General features: G+C 50.2%; 1 protein-coding gene across 1 annotated transcript in view; it reads left to right on the forward strand.

The window, feature by feature from the left end:
- RSRC1 (arginine and serine rich coiled-coil 1) overlaps window positions 1–18,816 on the forward strand; it is a 1,885,372-nt gene that overhangs the window by 587,520 nt on the left and 1,279,036 nt on the right. The window lies entirely within an intron of this gene.

Raw genomic sequence — 18,816 nt, forward strand, 5'->3', positions numbered from 1 at the left:
GAAGTCCCTGTACCGTTGGCGTTGGAGAAAGTTCTGCGACTGGTGCAGGGTTAAGAATGTGGATCCTTTTGCATGTGAAATTCCCATGGTTCTGTCTTTTTTGCTTTCTTTGGCCCACAGGGGCCATCAAGGTGGGTACCATTAAAGGTTATCTGGCGGCGTTGTCCATATTTAAGCGCTCATCTGAAGTGTTCCTATTTTAAAATTCCTTTCATTTCTCAGTTTCTGAAAGGGCTCACTGATGTGTTCCCTCTGTCACCTTTCCAGGTGCCCGGTTGGGATTTGAACCTTGTTCTCAAGTTTCTGATGGGTGCTCCGTTTGAGCCTTTGCATTCATGCCCTTTGAGACTGTTAACTCTTAAGAATGTATTTTTAGTTGCGATCACTTCCGCTCACAGAGTGAGTGAGTTACAGGCACTTTCAGTTAAGCCACCCTTCACTGTGTTTCATAAGGACAGGGTTCCTTCTTTTCTTTCGAAGGTGGTGTCGGAATTTCATTTAGGCCAGAAGGTGGTTCTTCCAGGATTTTATCCTCTCCCACATCCTGGTAAGGAAGAGGAGAGGCTCCATAGGCTTGATCCTGGGATAGCGTTAAGCTTTTATATTTCTCGCATGTCCCGGGTCAGAGAGGACGATCAGCTTTTCATTGGTTACGCTGGAAAGCGTTTGGGACAGGCTGTGACGTAACAGACTTTGTCTCGCTGGATTATTTTGGCTATCTCCGAGTGTTACCACTTGGCGGATAAGGACCCACAGTCGGCTTACGGGCCCATTCTACCAGGGGTCTGGCTGTCTCTACTGCCCTGCAGAGGGGTGTTCCTATTCGTAACATCTGTGATGCAGCCACCTGGGCTGCGGTACATACTTTTGTACGTCAATACTCCCTTGATTCCATCCGGGGGCAGGATCTGGCCTTTGGCAAGGCGGTCCTTTACTCCGCAATTTGATTGGGCATGCTAAATTTCTGTTTTCTAAAATTCTTTTCCCACCTCCTTGCTTTGGTACTGCTTTGGGAGTCTGTCATAGATATGGAATACGTCGGATGACCCAATCCCCTCGAAGAACAAGTTACTCTTACCTGGTAACGTTCTTTCGATGGGATGGTCCGACGACGTATTCCATATCGCTCCCTCCCTACCTTCCCCGCTACAGAATTTCTTATGCGATTGCAGCTTACGTTTCCGCAAGGCTTTGTGTGTCAGACTGGCAGAAGACTGGTGGCACACGTTCTGGGAAAAAACTACAACTGAGGCTACGGGCGTCGTGCATCCTACTTATAACATCCAGTGACGTCGGCCGTCAGAGGAGGTCCTCGAGGGTGGCGTATCGATGTCATCGACGCAGAACGCAGACGCCGAAAGATTTTCCGAAGCAGCACAGCTGTGGTGATTACTGTCATAGATATGGAATACATCGTCGGACCGTCCCATCGAAAGAACGTTACCAGGTAAGAGAGTAACTTGTTCTTCTCAAACCCACAAACACATTTTGTGCTGAAATCAGGGGAACGGGGTGGGGTGTGAAGAATTAGGCAGCTCTTTGGCCGACCCCCAAGCTGTATTCACTGTTATCTTAGTTGCTCCTGGGATTTTGTCGATCTGCAGTCCTTGGTTTGGCTCCTTATCCTTTTCGACATTTGCTTTTTTTGAAAATGCTCTATTCCTATCAAAACTCCCACTGGGATCCTGGTTTGACTCATGGGGATTTGTACAAAGGCCATAAGCGGGCGGTCCTACTGGTTTCGGTGCACTGGACTTGACCCGAGTCCCATGCTCGCCCCTCTGGTAGAACCGATACAGTAGCTACTTCTACCTTCTTTCTGGCCATTTCGCTGAGGTACAAGAGAAAATGTTTCAATAACGAGAGCTTGGCAAACACCGTGCTACAACTAAGGCAGCACTCCCTTCCCTTTGGACTCCCCTTCCCCTTAGCCGCAAAAATGGCATCGCTGGCACTAGGTACTTCTTTCATGTTGGTTACTGGGTGGGGGAATCTCGGCAGGTCCATGCTAATTACTGCCAAAGTGTTTGCCAGGCACCCCACTGACTCACCCACCCATGCATACAGGTAGGGGGAAGGGCAGTTGGCTGGTTGTGTCATCAGTGGTCACTATTGGCAGTGTCTTGGCCTCCTGCCCCCTTGTAGGAAGGGCTGTGGGAAGGGAAACAATAGGGTATTCCTTCTGGATAGGGCCAGAGCTGATAAGTGTCTTGGTTGAAGCTTGGTCCTCCAGAGCCTGAATGTTTGTGGGGCCCCATGCACACAAATGTTGATCTGTATGGTCTGGGAAATCCAGGAAGACCAATTGGGCATGCGAGATCGGACTGCCCGGGACAGCAGTTGCCAAGCCGGACAAGGTAACAAATGTTTTAGCAGCCAGGGTTGGGTCGTGGATTTCATTAACAGGATCGGTGACGGTAGCAACGTCAACAGTTGCCCCCCCTCACCCCTCCTTGGAGCAAACTGATAATGGCATTGGGAGTGCCCAAGATTTGTTTAATTTCAGAAATGAATAAATGAGCATTACCAAACGTGCCAGCATCATCAGATCTAGTGGAGGCTGCAAAATCAGCATTGTCCTGGGGGGCAGGTCAGGGTTTTGGGTTTCTTCTGCTTTAGGCACAAAATGTTCCTTTTAGGCCACAGACCGAGGCCAAATCTCAGGCCAAGCCCTGGTCCGAACACAGGGAGGGGGCTAAGTATTACCACAGGATCCTGCACCTGTTCCAGAGTCGTATAAATAGTGGTGTGGGTGGGTGAGGCCGAGGGCCAAGGGATAGAAAATGGAAGTGCAGAAAATAAATATAATGGCACTGTTCCCAATGTTCCTGATGATCCCGATGCCTCCGGTGTCAGTGTCAATGAATATCCTGGAAATCATAGATTATAAAAAAGGGTTTTCAACAGCAACCTTACCCGAGTCCCCTGGCTTTGTGAGTTTGGGATACCGAAACCAAGGTTAGGACAGCTGAAAATGCAAAGCAAGATAGCCTCTGGGTTTGCATACCATGCATACCAATACACTCCGTCGGCCGGCAGTGGCAGTCCTCTGGACCCAGCATAAAAATTCGATAGCTGGAGCCCATGGTCCGCAAACAACCGTGCGGGGTGCAAACACCCTGCACACTTGACTCCTTGCAAGCTTTACCCTTGCGGGGAAGTCGGGGGAGATTTAACAGTTTCACATGTGGGTGGGAGGGACCAGCAGAACAGCAGCAGTAGAAAGAGGCTCCAGGAGGCACCCCGCCAGTTACTCTCTGCCGGCAACCGTCCTACGTGTGAAGGTACTGAAATCCAGGGAAAGGGGTGCTGTGTCCAAATGTCATGTAGCCAGTAATGGCCAGAGGGTCCTAACCGGTATTTATGCAAAATTTGGTGCAGATTGGTGAAACGGTGTGGAATTGAATAAGGAACAATTCTTTGCCACAAACCTAGCCACCCACACATTTTCATTTTTCTAAATATAGACTTTTGTTTTTGGGGCGCATCACTTCTGCCATTAAGACGTTTAGTGCCCAGATATTATGCAAAGTACAGTTGTTGCGTCTGAACCCAGTTTGCATCTTATTCAATAGCCCCCTTGCTATCCACCCACTTCTTTAGGTGTCTCAATAAGATGTTGGCGAAGATCTTTCCGCTTCAGTCCAACTTTCGTCCTATGGCTAATAGGACATCCTCCCTCTCAAAGCCCTTTGCCAGGCTGGCAGAATACCTGTACCGTTTTGGGGGGATATGATCCAGATTCTGGTCATAATACAGACTGTTGATATGAGTGACCCCCTGGACCGCAGAGATTGGATAGACCTCATCTGGATTTACTTCAGACATGAATCTTCTATAGTAAGCCCAAAACGTCTGTTTCATCAACAAAAAAAGAAATGTTCAATTGGCATTATTCTTACTCTGCTTGTGACTAAGTACCCAGTTTTTATAACTAGTTTGGATCCTAGCCCTGAGAAATTTCTTGGTTTCCCATGTATAGTCCTCAGATGTTGGGATTAGTCGTATGTCTCTGCAGTAAGCCTTTTTACTGTTAGCAATATTAATATCATACAGGCCCGCATTCTTATTGCTTGATCTATGATAGACCAGACCAAGAGACGTAGTTCTTATTGCATGGTCCATCATCTGTCCGACCACTCAATGGTGAGTTTCTAGTAATTCTTCAGCTGCACCATTAAATTGGCTGAACCATAAGTTAAATCGTTTCACGTTTTTATTGGCCCAGATGACACGATTGCCCTGCAAATTGACAGTCGTATCAAATGATACTCTGATTCTATTCTCAAAAGATCTTAAATTAAGCATCTAGGCGATCATGGCATGATCACTTAGACCCGTGAAAGTGACCAGTGCTGTCGATCACTTGGCCCACAGTTTATAGCCCACAAAGACATAATCAAGCCTAGAGAAATGTTTGCCATTTGACCACACAAATGGAGCCTTCACACAGTTAGTATTACATAAGGAGAGCAGTTTCAGGCCAAAGGTGCCCAATAATTCGGTCCACCGCCGGCCGGCAATTCAAGCTCTGCCACGATGTGATTGTACATCCGGCAGATTAGGCATGGTCGAGCTACTGCAGTCGTCCTCAATGGACTCACAATGGGCATTGAAATGACCATGAACAAATATATTGTGGTTAGAATATGTATTCACCCATGCAATGATCATCCGCTCCACATGTTGCTGTATGATGGTGGACATGTCACCCCCTGAGGGGGGGTTCATAAAGGTTGTTAGACACGATTTTATGGTGATAGATTTTCCACCATCGCACCATTAACATGTGGCGAAGGCCTACCATATTGATACTCCCTTATGGTGATGGATGCCTTGGCCCCCACTGCCAGGCCACCCTACGGACATCCACCAATTGAGTGAGTAGCTAATCGACAAAAAATGGTGAAACCATCCACAACCAATTCATCACAAGGCCAAGATTCCTGTTGTTCTGTCCTGTCACTAAGCCGCTGAGGAATCACTTTCTGAAGCCGCTCTTTGAAAACCGTGGCCGTAGGACTATCACTGCAGCCATGGCTTTGCGTTTAGACTCTGCTGAAGTTCCTGCTGTGTTTGCAACGAGCCGTGATCTTGAGTGGAGGGTTCTCGTGAAGAAGCAGAGAGCCCCCTTAGCCTTGCCTGGAAGACATTTTGGAATTCCGTGTTTTATGGAGGAGTGTATTCCATTTTATTTGTTGTAAATTCCGATGAATTGATGATTTGATGTTGTATTGATGTTTTATGTTGTTTTCATGACTTTTTGTCGAAATAAAGCCTATGAACTGAACTGAAATGCTTAAAACACTCCAGGACAGCCACAGACTGTCAACTCAGTGACCAACTCCGCTAATGGATGCTTTTCAAAAATCCTCCTCTCCAACACTCTGCTCTGCTGTCCTTCCTCCACCTGGTCTCATGGTCTTTCTCCAACTCCACCAGCAACTTAACCCATCTATTTCTTCTGTTTTTTAAAGATTTCCTTTCCTTTTTACACTTTACAACCCTGGAAAATATAACCTCACCACACCACAAGCTGATGATCCTGGTGGCAGCAGAGATGTGTTTGGAAGTGCAGCTTAGCCTTATATGTGAGGTTCCGTCCATAATTTCTTGTTAAATATGGTTTCCGTCATGTTTTCCATAGTTTTGAAACAATACTCAAAACAAAAATTTGGGGATCAGCATTCTCCTTCATAGCGGTGGAACTCTGGAACTCGCTCCCAAAGGAAATACCAAAAACAGAAGATCACCTGAAATTCAGGAAAATGGTAAAAGCATTGCTCTTTAATGTACCAAGCTGAAAAAAACATAGGAGCAACAAACCCTGTCACTGTAATGCAAGAGAATCCTACGAGACGGCAACACCCAAAGAAAATCCCCCCAGAGCCCAATAGAAATAAGACTAAGCTGAAAGACTAACCCATTGTAAAAACAAATAACCCTGTCTAACCCTACCAAAAACTCTCTAACGCTGAGCATACCCACAACCCAACACAGAAGTAACATGACACAGACACCCGCATAGAACCATTCACTAAAACATCACAGCAACAATGATTTTCTTTGTCAGGATGTTTTGCCACAACTGGGTATTTCTGAAGAAATATAACTCCACTACAGAAGTTCTTTCTTCAGCACCACAAGTAACATAAATTGTGTTGGTTAGCACCACTTTACAGCACTTGATCAACTTCCACCTGCTTTACTTACATGCCAGGCCTACTACCTCAATTGCACCCAGTTTACTCCCATGCCAGGCCTATTGCTTCAAAGGGTTGCCATTCGGGTATACTCCCATGACCGAACAGCGATTCGCAATCAGCAAGTGATTCTGTGGCTAAGATCAACTTATGACAGCTTTACAACCGCTTCACAGTGTTCATTATTTTGCAACACCAAACTTATAGCAACTCTTCAGGGAAAACAAGATTTCATTGGTGCTCTTTAATACTCCTCTGCAAGTTATGCTCCTCTCCTTCTGAATAACCTTTTCCTGACGGGCAGCCTTCTTGCCACTCCTGTTTCCACACTTCATAAGTAACCAAATACTGATGAGGATAAAATCTTATGCTGCTACTTCCCTGACTTTGGCAATGCAGGTTTATACCAGCTTTTGTGATTTGCTTCTCAAAATATGGGCAACAAGCTTCACAACATTTGGACCTTTCATTAGTCCCCTCTTGCCTTTGGCAATATCTGTTGGATCTGAATTGCCTTGCTTTTGGTTTTTCTTGACTTGGGAAATGGTTGTATGTATTAGATTTTAACAATATTGCCCCATCGGGTTGCTGGGTTCTCAACAAACTCACACGCTTAAAGTTAGTCATTTGTTTTGGACAAATACTGTTTTTGCTGTTTTCTGGTAGTTTGGTATTCAAAATGAGTTTTAGTATTAATTCCACTCCTAGACAAGTGTTTGCTATTTGGTAAACGCCTGCCTTGAGCATGCAAGTGGTCTCGGAGCGCTCCGGGGTCACTATCAGCTGGTGAACTCACTGGATAAGGCGTGCATGTCTGATTCCCTTGTTGCTCGCAGGTATTCTGCTTCATTGGCTCCTTGCGACCCGTTAAACTGCTACTCCTGGTCCGCCGCTGCCCGCGCCACTTGTAAAAGTAGCTTCCTTGCTCCGGAGGCTCTCTTGCGCTAGCCAGCCACCAGAGACAACCTCTTGGGGAGGAAAGCTTACCTCGCTTTCGCTTCCCGCTGCACAGCCTCTGCACTTAAGGCTTCTGGAGGCACAGATCCTCTCAGTACTGGCTACTGTTTTCTGCTTAATAGCAGTCGCGGCATCTTCTCCCTCCTCCAGTTTCTGCATCTGCTGCATACACTGTTCACTCTGTTCAACAATGGCCTGCACCTGAGGGGGGGGCCTTTTAAGCCACCCATTCTCCCTCAGGTGTGGGTAATTTCTATTAACAAGCTGACCACTCCTGCAGCATTGTTCGTCTTTAGCCCTCTTCTTGGTCCCAATACTTCTGGAATTCTGGGGCTAATGGTAAAGTTTGTTTTTCTCATTTCTTCTGTTTTGCAATAAGGCATTAAAAGGTTGGGGTTTCAGGGAACAAGGGTGTTTCCCATTCCTCCTGACCTGCTTCCCCCCACCCATGTGATCCTCACTCAGAACACCAGGTCGGGATCAGAAAGCACCTGCCTTTCCCTGGCCACATGAGAAGGGACCCAGGCCAGGTTTTCTGGGAGAATCATCGCTGATTCATCTAAGATGGCTGAGGTAATCACATAATTGGGGCCCATATTTCTGGCATGCAAGGGGGCCAGAGAGAAGTTAGGATGTGCGTCGGCCTGTGCTGTCTGAATCACAACATCGAGGTCAACATTCACCCCTTGCCACCATTGTAGCAATGGAGAGGCGCATCAGAAACACGGGCCACGTCGGTGAGCATTGCGCTGCCTTCCGGAGCATGTGTATTCGCCTTCTGCTACTCGCTCTGGGTCGCCGTATGGCGCTCCCGAGCCAAAGAGAAGTACAAGCCCTGAATGTAAAGTCAGAGTGTGTGGTCTGGATAGGGTTGGGCTTCATTTGTGAACAGTGTTACTAAACAAAATCTATGTAAAGGAACAGGGTTATTTCATGTGCATTTTTTGTTTGTGAACTTTTCTTTCAATGCTGGGTTGGGTGTCAGGAAGGTCTGACACAGGTTGTTAACTGAACGACAGGACAAGAGCTTACGAAATTGGACAGTGGCTGGGGAAAACTCCCAGCGGGTTGATTCTCTGTGCAAACACTTCCGATCAGACAAGCCAGTAGGGGAAAGGATGACGAGAACACTAATGCTGAATCGTTCACGTATCTCACATTCATTGTATGTGCTTAAATGTTTAGGGAAGTCAGGAGGCAGACAGGTAGCAGGAAGCAGGACAGGTTTGTAGATGTTAGGCATCTGACTCAAGCACGAGGTCTGGTATTTGCACGTATATGGTATGGTTTTATTCACCACATTTCCCCGTACCCATTCGTCTTTGCATCCCTAAACCTCTTTCCAGTGATCCTAATCTCCCCCTACCTATTCTCACAACTTCTGCCTAACCCTCCCCCCCCCTCCCCATTGGCTGCCTCGTGGTGACCTGTTTATCGCATCAGGGACCCGTGTACAACCAAGGTGGCAGGCTTGTTCTCCCTTCAGGTTGCGTGGTTAGAGAGGGGTTGACTATGGTGCTATATCACACACTGCTGCTGATGCACTGCATTGCCTGCAGCCTACTACTAGCCTGAATGCACATGCAATGCCATTTCCAATAGATCGGACTATGGTGCTATATGATTATGACACACTGTTGCTGCTGCAAGGCAGTTTCAATTTCCTGATCTGCCCTGTGTCCCCGGGGCCTGCCAGTCTGCCCGAACCCATCCCAGGCCTGCCTGCAGAGCAGCAACACTGGAGCCAACGCGCAAGTGCGCAACGCACATTTGCTGTATTGTAGCAAATTCCCTGCCAACAAACAATTGAACTCTAGAGACAGTATCACATGCCTTCACTGCCTTCTGGGACCAGTCACGTCCAGCATGCATGTCTCCACCAGGCACTCAGTGCCCCAGCCAGCCTGCCGTTGTTCCTGTCGGACCCGTGCCAGTGCCACTGCTGCTGCTGGGGGGCGCTGGCTGGTCTGGGCTGGCCTGCCTGCCGCTGCCTCTCTGCACTCTCAGGCTGCTGCGCTGAGGTGGTCGTCGGACTGGACCGGTGCACTGAAGCACCTCGCCACGGCTGCCTGCTGCGGCAGTGTGCGGCTGCCCTGCCCTGTCGCTGTCCTGGCGTGGCCTACACCCAGAGTGACAATCGACGAAAGGAACTGGGAGGTCGAGTAGTTGCCAGACGGACAGTCTCATACTGGACAGGAAGATTTGGGAGAAGAAGAGAGAGAGACTCACTAGACTCAAAGAAGTATGTAGTGTGTCAAGAGTGACACAGATTATAGCTTCAGATTATTCCATCCATCAATCCTTCAAATCAGAAGAAATGGCTCTCAATGGGGTTTTGCTTGCTTGATATTAATGACTCCGGCGTCCACTCTTTCTCACAGAACCAGGAGACATTGGTCAGTCTCTTCGTCCGTCTAGTGTACATGTACAAGCAATCTCTATTATCTGACTGTAGACTGTTCGTATATTCTAGCTGGCTGAGTATCACGAGTAATATTGTCACTGTGGTATACTTGAATTGGGGCATTGAACTGAACTTGGTGCTGCAGTAGTTGATGAGGGGTGACTGGGGCCTGTGATTACATTGGTGACTTGAATTTGAGCTCATGCAATGGGTACAGTAGCTAGGTAGTAGGCAGCCATTAGCCATTGTTTTATTCTGCAGCAGGTCAGGATGGATGATCTTGTTCAAAGTAATGTTAAATATCTTGCTGAGCTGCAGCACTGGGTTTGCTGCTCACTTCGACACATTTAGGAAAGAGATGGCGATGGCCGGGCTGGCTAGCTCATGATCACACTTCCTCCTCGCAGTTAAAGTGTTGGGTTAGGGCCGCGAGCGCTCATTCCTAGCCAAGCAGCCATGATTGTTCCATGTATATTGCTGCGCCCAATCTCCCTGGTTGGTGAATTACACCATCAGATGATGGCACTCACTCCTCAATTGTTGGAAAGGGCAAGGTAGGGGCATGTCCACAAACCACCACCCCCTAACAACTCCTCTCCCACCACAGCCTCACATGTGGCAGCAAACCTGACCGTTTGCTGATGCTGCTTCAAACGGCCTATGTTCGACAAGCTTTGCATTGTTAAATTAAAACAGCACACGTTTTCTCACCATATGTAATAATAGTGATCTACTGCCACACAATGTATATTCCACTGTGTCCGTGAATTCCTTGTTTCTTCAAATTCTGAGCCTCTAGCCCTCAGCACTTTTAACTGCGAGTGCTATCAATGAGCCAGCACGGCGGGGCCCTCGCCATCTCTTGCCCTCAATTTGAACGACCCCAACATCCCCCCACCTAACTACTAGAAAATCTGTCAATGCGAACCCAGTGCTGCAGCTCGGTGCTATTGTTAACATTGCTTTGAATAAGATCCATCCAGAGCTTCCTCGCCCCATGTCAGGTGGGTGCAGTATGTCCAGTCCTATTTTTTATTTGCATCGTGTTACTTGTCCTGCATTTACAATGGGAAACACAAATCTGCCACCACCAGAATACAAAACATGTATTGTATATGTATAGTTGATGGCTCTGCAACAACTATTGACACTCCAACTGTGCGGAAAAGTATAAACCACAACTATTAGAAGCTCAGTAATGTCCTTCCAGCCATCACCCTGCAAAATACACAGGACACGAGGCTGCATTGGTTAAGTGTGCTCATTGTATGTGCTATATCTACAGTTAGCTATTGTGTTTTGAAGTTTTTAGTTTATTGCAAGAGCATGCCTGCACGGTGTTGTTGGGTATAAAGGCAGGGCTAAACTAAGTTGCCCCACATGATGTGATAAGTCATTTTTTAACGCGCCTATAGACAAGTGTTTCAAGGCGCGACGAGGCAAGGGGGGGAACAAGGGGAGACGGACAACGATCCTACTATGCCAGGTGTCATTCAGATTGCGCAAGTGCAAGGGTAGAGGGGAAGGGAAAGTGCAGTACAGGGTTAGTAGAATACAAGATAAATAATAGGGCCAGCTGGTGACAAGTGCAAGGTAAGTGCCGGGAGGAGGGGCTGTAGGATACATAGACAGCCCCGTAGTGCAGGGAGGCAGTGCAGGAAGAATGGATGGGCCAAGGATCGAGATCGGTGAGTGGCCCAGTTGCAGATTCAGTGCAGGTTCAGTGATTTTAGCAGGGGAGAGAGGGAGAGAAAGCAGAGGCAAAGAGGAATGTTTTGAGGTACTTCCGGACCCAGAGATGGTTCTCCTCAAGTTTCAGGGAGGCAGGAAGGCTGTTCCAGAGGGAGGCCCCTGCTACGGAGAGAGATCTACCCCCAACTCGTTGCTTGGAGAAGCGGCTGACCCTGAGGGAGTTGGAGGTGGATGAGCGAAGAGCTCGAGAAGGAAGATATTTAGGAAGAGAGAGTTGAAGGTATTTTAGCCCAAGGCCCCAGAAGGCCTTGTGGACAATGCAGAGGGTTTTGAACTTAATCCTCGCAGCCACTGGGAGCCAGTGTAGTGATTTCAGTCCTGGAGAGATACGGTCCCTGGGCTTGAGGCCAAGGACAAGTCTCGCAGTCCTGTTCTGGATGAGTTGCAAAGGGCGGAGAGTAGAGGCAGGCAGATTTAGATAGAGGCTGTTACAGTAGTCCAGCTTCGAGAGACCCAGGGCTCTAGAGACAGTGAGCTTCTGGGGGAAGGAGAGGAAAGGAAGGATACCTCTGAGGATATGGGTCAATTGACAGCCGCCATGCTTAATGCTAACGGTATTGTGGTCAGTTTGAATCATGACAGCCACAGAGAGGCCAATAAATGCCTACAATCTTTGATTCGAAAGTCTGGCATGCAGCGTGTTGCTGCTGCAGAATAAAATATGCCTACCCTTTGCACTCACTAAAATTCAAATAGCATAACAACTCCTTTCCATGCCGGCCCACGGCATCAGTTGTGGCAGCACATCCAGATCCTTTGCTTATGCTGCTTCAAGCGGCCTACGTTCGACAAGCTTGCTGACTTAAACGGGACACATTTTTTCACCATATGAAATAATAGTGTTTAATGTATAATCCGTGAACTCCCAGTTTCTTTAAGTTGCTTGCTAGGAGAACGTAAACAGAGGCCGGGAAGGCCTCCACTGTGACTGGCTGGCCTCTCCCTCCATCTCACTGTGCCTGGTGTAGCTCGGCACCAGTGACCTCCCAACCTCTTACAGTGAGGTCTCTCTTGCCTCTACCACTATGGCGGGTGTTGCAGAGCAGGCTCATCTCCCTAACCTCACAGGGAAAGTTGCCCCCTTGGGAGAACATACACTTGGCAACTTGATCTTCATATGTTCTACTTCGACACTACTTTCTTTGCAGTCATTCCTGCGATCATGATATGTTTTCATTGAAATATTAGGCTTAACCATCCACTCTCTAAACTCATTTTTTGCCTCAGTTCATATAACCTCCTTCCCTACTCAACATATGTTTATATTTGGCTTCCTCCTCTTTGGTACCTGAAAAGGTACAGGATTAGTAGTGGCTTGCGGATCCTGTCTGTATGCCATTACTCTTTAGTGCATTTCAGACTCCCATTTCTGGACTGCACACAGTGAAATTGACCGGTGCAAAGAAGAGTGCAGTAAAACCATATTGTTGGGAAACAACCTTTCCGTATGGTCTCCTTACACCGATCATTAAATATTAAAATATATTTCAACTGCATCACAGTAAATTCAGTAACGGCCCTACGGACCCTTAACTATAAACCTGAAAACCATGTGCTGCATGGCAGTTGTCCATTTTGTACTGATTTCGTGGTGGTGCCTTCACTCTTAATAGGTGTGACTACTCCGGACTGTACTTGGGCGCTTTTACATTTTTTACCTCCAGCTTTGCTACTGAGGAGTAGGTTAGTGGCACAGTCGATCATACAAAATATTCCTGACAACGAGTCACGTGACAATTTTAGATGACTAATTTCTAAATACTGGCCGATGGCCATTTGTTTTTTTAGATTGTTACACTTCTCCAGCATGGGGTCTGGCATGGATTCACATGCTCATGAATATTCCCCGTCGTCAGGCCGGGAATCCTCGGTATAGAAAAAAATCAGTATGAGTTTTGTTTCTGATCTGTCTTTCTTAGTAGTAACCAATCACTGGTCTCTGGGTCATAATGCCCCCAGCCAATGACTGCCCTCTCCCTAAGCCCCGCCTCCGGCAGCCATTCTCAGATTTTTACCGCACGTTCAAGTGTTGGGAGTCCTCGTGCTGTAGCTCTCGAGCTTTTGCTCCGTTTTCGCGCCTTTTCTGGAGATTGTTCTCATTTTTCGGTTAAATAGAGCCTCAAGCTCCACCGTTTCTACATCCGATCAACGGGGATCCGTTTCTGAGTTTTCTGCGCCCCTCAAGGGTGATGATTTCGTCGAGTTACGCTTTTGGAGGATTCCAGAAGTTCCGAGGCCTACCCCGGACATGGCCCAGGAGAAAGGAAGCTCGACGCCCGGGAAGCTGTTCAGGACCTGCCCTGGATGCCAGCTTCAGAATGTTTTCAAGGAGGACGAGCATTCGTTATGCCTCTACTGTCTCCATGAGGACAAGACGCAGAAGGAGAAGGACTGTGCGTTTTGTGGGAACATGTCGGAGCGGACCATGAAGGATCGCCACCTCTGTCTCGCCAACTGGCTGGAAGGGAAGAGCCCGTCAGGCGAGAAGAAGAAAAAGAAGTCCGAGCGCTCTTCTAAGTCCTGTGAGGGTGCCCCGGCGACGGGGGCCCAACAAAAGGCTAAGCACCGCGAGTCTGCGGGCACCGGGAGCGCCGAACGGTCAGGCTCCTTGGCTGCCAGGCAGGGCGCATCCTCCCTGGCGCCATCAACCAAGAGCCAACACTCTGGCTCGGGTAAGAGGAAGTCTGAGAACCCGGCGAAGCTTCTGGATAGGCCCCGGCCGATCTCGAAGATTCCGTCAGAGGGGGAGCGAGGCGCGGACCCTCCCCCCAAGGTGAAGGCCCCAGGCGTCCAGAAGGTGACGATGGCCTTAATTCACCCTGCTAAGACCTCGATTGAGGATGTCGCCGCGGCCCTGGCTCAGCCTGTGGAGGCTACACCAGTGGAGGCGCCCTCAGGACCCAGAGTCTCCCTGCCACCGCAGAGGGAGTCATCTTTCAGGCCCATTGAGAAGACCCCCACAAAGTCCGGATTGGAAAAGGTGGGTGAGGGGCTGGTGGCCATCATGGATACGAACACGACCTCTGAAGAAGAGCTCATCGAAGTCGTGGAAGAGGCCCAGCCCATCGGGAGGGATCCCGACGAGGGCGACGACGAGAGCGACGGTGTCGCCGACAAGGCTCCTCAAGAGCCCTCGCGCCCGTCGTTTCCGGCGCTGCAGGACACCTCAGCAGCCATTTTGTCAGCGATTCAGTCCTTATGCTCGGAGATAAGGACAAGGTTGCCCCTTCCCCTGACGAAGGTACCTGAGCCAGACCCGACGAGGGAACCGGAGCCAGGACCTTCGGAGAGTCCACTGCATAAGAGGAGGAGGACGCATCCTACGCCACCTCTCCCACCTGCTCTGCCTGCCCCCCGGTCTACTACCCACGGGGATGATACAGGCATAGACACGGCTACGACAGGTACAGATGACGACGGAGGCGACGACGGGACGTGTCCCCCGTCGACCCCTGCTCGGGCGTCCCCGCCCGACGAGATTGGATCCTTTCACGCCAGGATTTCAAGGGCATCCGAGCTTTTTCAGCTCTGCCCAGAAGAAAAGAAGAAAGAAGGGTTCCTTTACCAACAGCGCGAGGCTAAAAGGAAGACGGCCCTCGCCGTACTGCTTCTTGATGACATATGGGATGAGGGGCTCGCCCTCCTCAAGAACCCTGCCACGGCGCTGGCAAAGAGGGATCGGTACGAGAAGAAGTACCGGGTCCCCGACGCTGCCCCCTTGTGCCTTCGGGCACAACCTACCCCGGACTCGGTCATCTCAGCGGCGGCAAAGAAGAAAGCTGGGGGGGGGGGGCATCGGCCTCGACATCAACTTCCCCGCCGGACGGCGAGGGCAGGAAGTTGGACACGATGGGACGACAGATCATCACATCCGCAGCGACGACTATCAAGGCGGCCAACGCCCTGGCTATCGTAGCCGCTACGACAGGGAGATGTGGTTCAAAATGGCCCCTCTGTTAGACTTCCTTCCGGACGCCAAAAGGGCTGAGGCCCTTGAAATCCTACAGGAGGGGGAGATTGCTTCGGACCACGCCATCACGGTGGCAACGGACATCGCCGACACCGGTTTCCGTCAGTTGGGCAACAGCGTTTGCTTGAGATGACGAAGATGGCTCAAGGCCACGGATTTCCGCCAGGACGTACAAACCAAGGTTTTGGACATGCCCTTCGACGGGAACAACCTGTTTGGGGCGGCGGTTGATGAGTCCCTTCAGGCCATCAAGACAGACACAGAGACGGCCCGGGCACTGGGAGTGCTCCAACAACGACGGCCGTCCTTTCGGAGCTCCGGAGGCAGACAAGGTGCCTCCAAGGGATCCGGCAGTGGCTCCTCCACTTACCGCCAAGCGGCAAGATCTTCGTCCCAGGAAGCCTACAGGGGACGCGGCAAGTCAGGTGGTGCCTGTCGTCGTCGACAAGGAGGCAAGGCGGCCTCCAAACAAGATTGAACCGACCGTGGGGTCGGGTCCCCGCCGAAGCACCCCAGTGGGAGGCCGGCTGGCGAGGTTCGTCAGTGTGTGGGAGTCCATCTCCACCGACCGTTGGGTGTTGGACGCTCTGGCCCAAGGGCACGCCCTCGAGTTTCAGAAGAAGTGCCCTCGCGTTCCACCCGTGGCCAGGAAGGAAAATCACGTCCCTCAACTACTGTTGGAAGTAAGCGCGATGCTCAAGATGGGTGCCATCGAGCTCGTCCCAAAGAGGCTTTGGGGCTCCGGAGTTTACTCAAGGTACTTCCTCGTAAAAAAGAAGACAGGAGGATGGCGCCCCATCCTGGACCTACGACGACTGAACAAGTACATCAAGGCACAGAAGTTCCATATGGTCACCCTCCAGCATGTGCTGGGACAGCTGGAGGAGGGCGATTTCCTTTCGTCGTTGGACTTGGAGGATGCGTACTTCCATATCCCCATTCTAAAAAGACACCGAAAGGTGGTGGGGTATCCGCTCCCATCTGTCGGCGGGCACGGACTTTCAGACCCCAGCTCACCAGGTGACGGTGACGACGGACGCCTCCCTGGAAGGTTGGGGAGCACACTCCAGAGATCTTCACGCGAGAGGCCTTTGGCTCCCGGAGGAGAAGTCTCTCCACATCAACAACTTGGAGCTCTGCGCGGTGTTCTGGGCCCTCAGGTCCTTTCTTCCGTCCCTCAAGGGCAAGGTGGTGAGGATCTTCACCGACAACACCACCACGATGTTCTACATCCGAAAGCAGCGCAAAACCAGGTCCCCGGCCCTATCCAAGGAAGCCCAGGATCTGTGGCATTGGGCCGTCGCCCAAGGGATGTTTCTGGTGCCTCTTCATCTGGCAGGAATAAAAAACACGATCGCCGACTCACTCAGCAGGGAGCTGCGCTCGTGCCACGAGTGGGAACTACGCCAGGATCAAGTGGATCGACACTTCCGACGATGGGGCGAACCCCAAATCGATCTCTTCGCGACAGCGACGAATTCCATGTGAAGGAGGTTCGCCAGCAGGTTCCCTCAGCCGAGGAGCATGGGCGATGCTTTCTCATTCCCCTGGGACGGCCTATTTCTTTATGCGTTCCCTCTGCTGCCGTTGCTGCTCCGGCTCATCAACCAGCTCAAGAGGTCCCGGTGCAGGATGATCCTCGTTGCACTGGCGTGGCTGAGACAGATCTGGTTCCCGGACCTTCTGGACTTGTCAACATCCCCACCAGTCAAGCTGCCGATGGACGCAGACCTTCTCTCCAGAGAAGGAGGCGCCATTCTTCACCACGACCCGGAGTCACAGAACTTGCAGGCCTGGCTCCTGCAGCACTAGAGTTTGGAGGGTACGACATCCTGGCCGACTGCAGAGAGATTCTTGCAAAGGCCAGGGCGTCCTCAACTCTCAAGTGCTACGGACATAAATGGAAGAGGTTCTCTGTCTGGTGCCGTGCACAGAAGATTAACCCTCAGTGGATTACGGCCCCTCAAGTACTGCTGTACCTACTGTCGCTGGCCAAAGCTGGACTGGCTCATGCCTCCATCAAAATACATCTGGCTGCAATCTCCCGATATACCAGGACGACGGGACGGGCGTCCTTGTGGTCTCATCGCCTGGTGAAAGAATTCATGAAGGGACTATTACGATCATTCCCGCCGGTGAAGGCTCCTGCCCCGGCGTGGGAGCTTAATGTGGTGCTGACCAAGCTCATGGGGGCCCCATTCGAGCCTATGCATTCGGCGCCTTTGAAGTTCCTGTCATGGAAGACAGCTTTCCTCGTGGCCATCACCTCCGCACGACGAGTGGGAGAGATCCAGGCCCTATCTTGCAAGCCTCCATACTTGACTTTTCATGACACGAGGGTGGTGCTGAGGACACACCCATCCTTTATGCCCAAGGTGCCGTCGGACTTCCACCTCAACGAGCCCTTGGTGTTGCCAGTTTTCTTCCCGTCGCCTTCTTCGCCGGCTGAGAGGACTTTGCACTCGCTGGATGTAGCTAGAGCGCTGAAGTTCTACGTGGACCGCACAAAGAGTTTTCGGAAGACGTCACAACTGTTTGTGAACTTTGGGACTGTGAATCGAGGGAAGGCTCTCTCGAAGACTTCCATTTCAAGATGGCTCTCCGGCTGCATCATGCACTGTCACCGGTTGGCAAACCGACAGCTGCCGGGCTGTCCGAGAGCCCATTCGACCAGAGCGATCGCTGCCACCATGGCGTTCCTGTCTGGTGTGCCCCTGCTGGACATCTGCAGGGCTGCGACGTGGAGGTCGACGCACACCTTCACAAGATTCTACTGCGTCGATCGGGACTCCAGGGAGGAGTCCAGGGTCGGCCAAGCAGTGCTGCGCAACCTGTTCGCCTAAGGTGAGCCTGGTGTGGAGGTAAGAGTTGCTTAATGTTGAGTTGTTGTATTGCTTAATGTTGAGCCTGTTGCCACCTCCCGTGGTTGTGCATGTGTGTACTGCTATGTATTCTCTTATTCATGAGCATGTGAATCCATGCCAGACCCCATGCTGGAGAAGGAATAAGTTACTTACCTGTAACTGTTGTTCTCCAGCGTGGGTCTGGCATGGATTCACATGCGATCCCTCCCGCCTACCCCTCTGCGGCTCTTCACTTGGTCATACTGCCACTTTACGTGCTACCAAATCTGAGGATGGCTGCCGGAGGCGGGGCTTAGGGAGAGGGCAGTCATTGGCTGGGGGCAGTATGACCCAGAGACCAGTGATTGGTTACTACTAAGAAAGACAGATCAGAAACGAAACTGATACTGATTTTTTTTCTATACCGAGGATTCCGGGCCTGACGACGGGGAATATTCATGAGCATGTGAATCCATGCCAGACCCACGCTGGAGAACAACAGTTACAGGTAAGTAACTTGTTCCTTTTACTTAACTTTAACTATTGTAAAGTGTACATTTTTATTTTCCATGTATATTGCCAAGTATGATTTGTATTAATGTATATGTCTTGTATTGCTATCGTTATATTGAAACCTTTATGGCATTTACTGACGAAATAAAGTGAAGTGACTGCACGCATCCATTT

Source organism: Ambystoma mexicanum, chromosome 10 (assembly GCF_040938575.1).
Source record: "Ambystoma mexicanum isolate Mex_15411 chromosome 10, UKY_AmexF1_1, whole genome shotgun sequence".
NCBI classification, from domain to species: Eukaryota; Metazoa; Chordata; class Amphibia; order Caudata; family Ambystomatidae; genus Ambystoma; species Ambystoma mexicanum.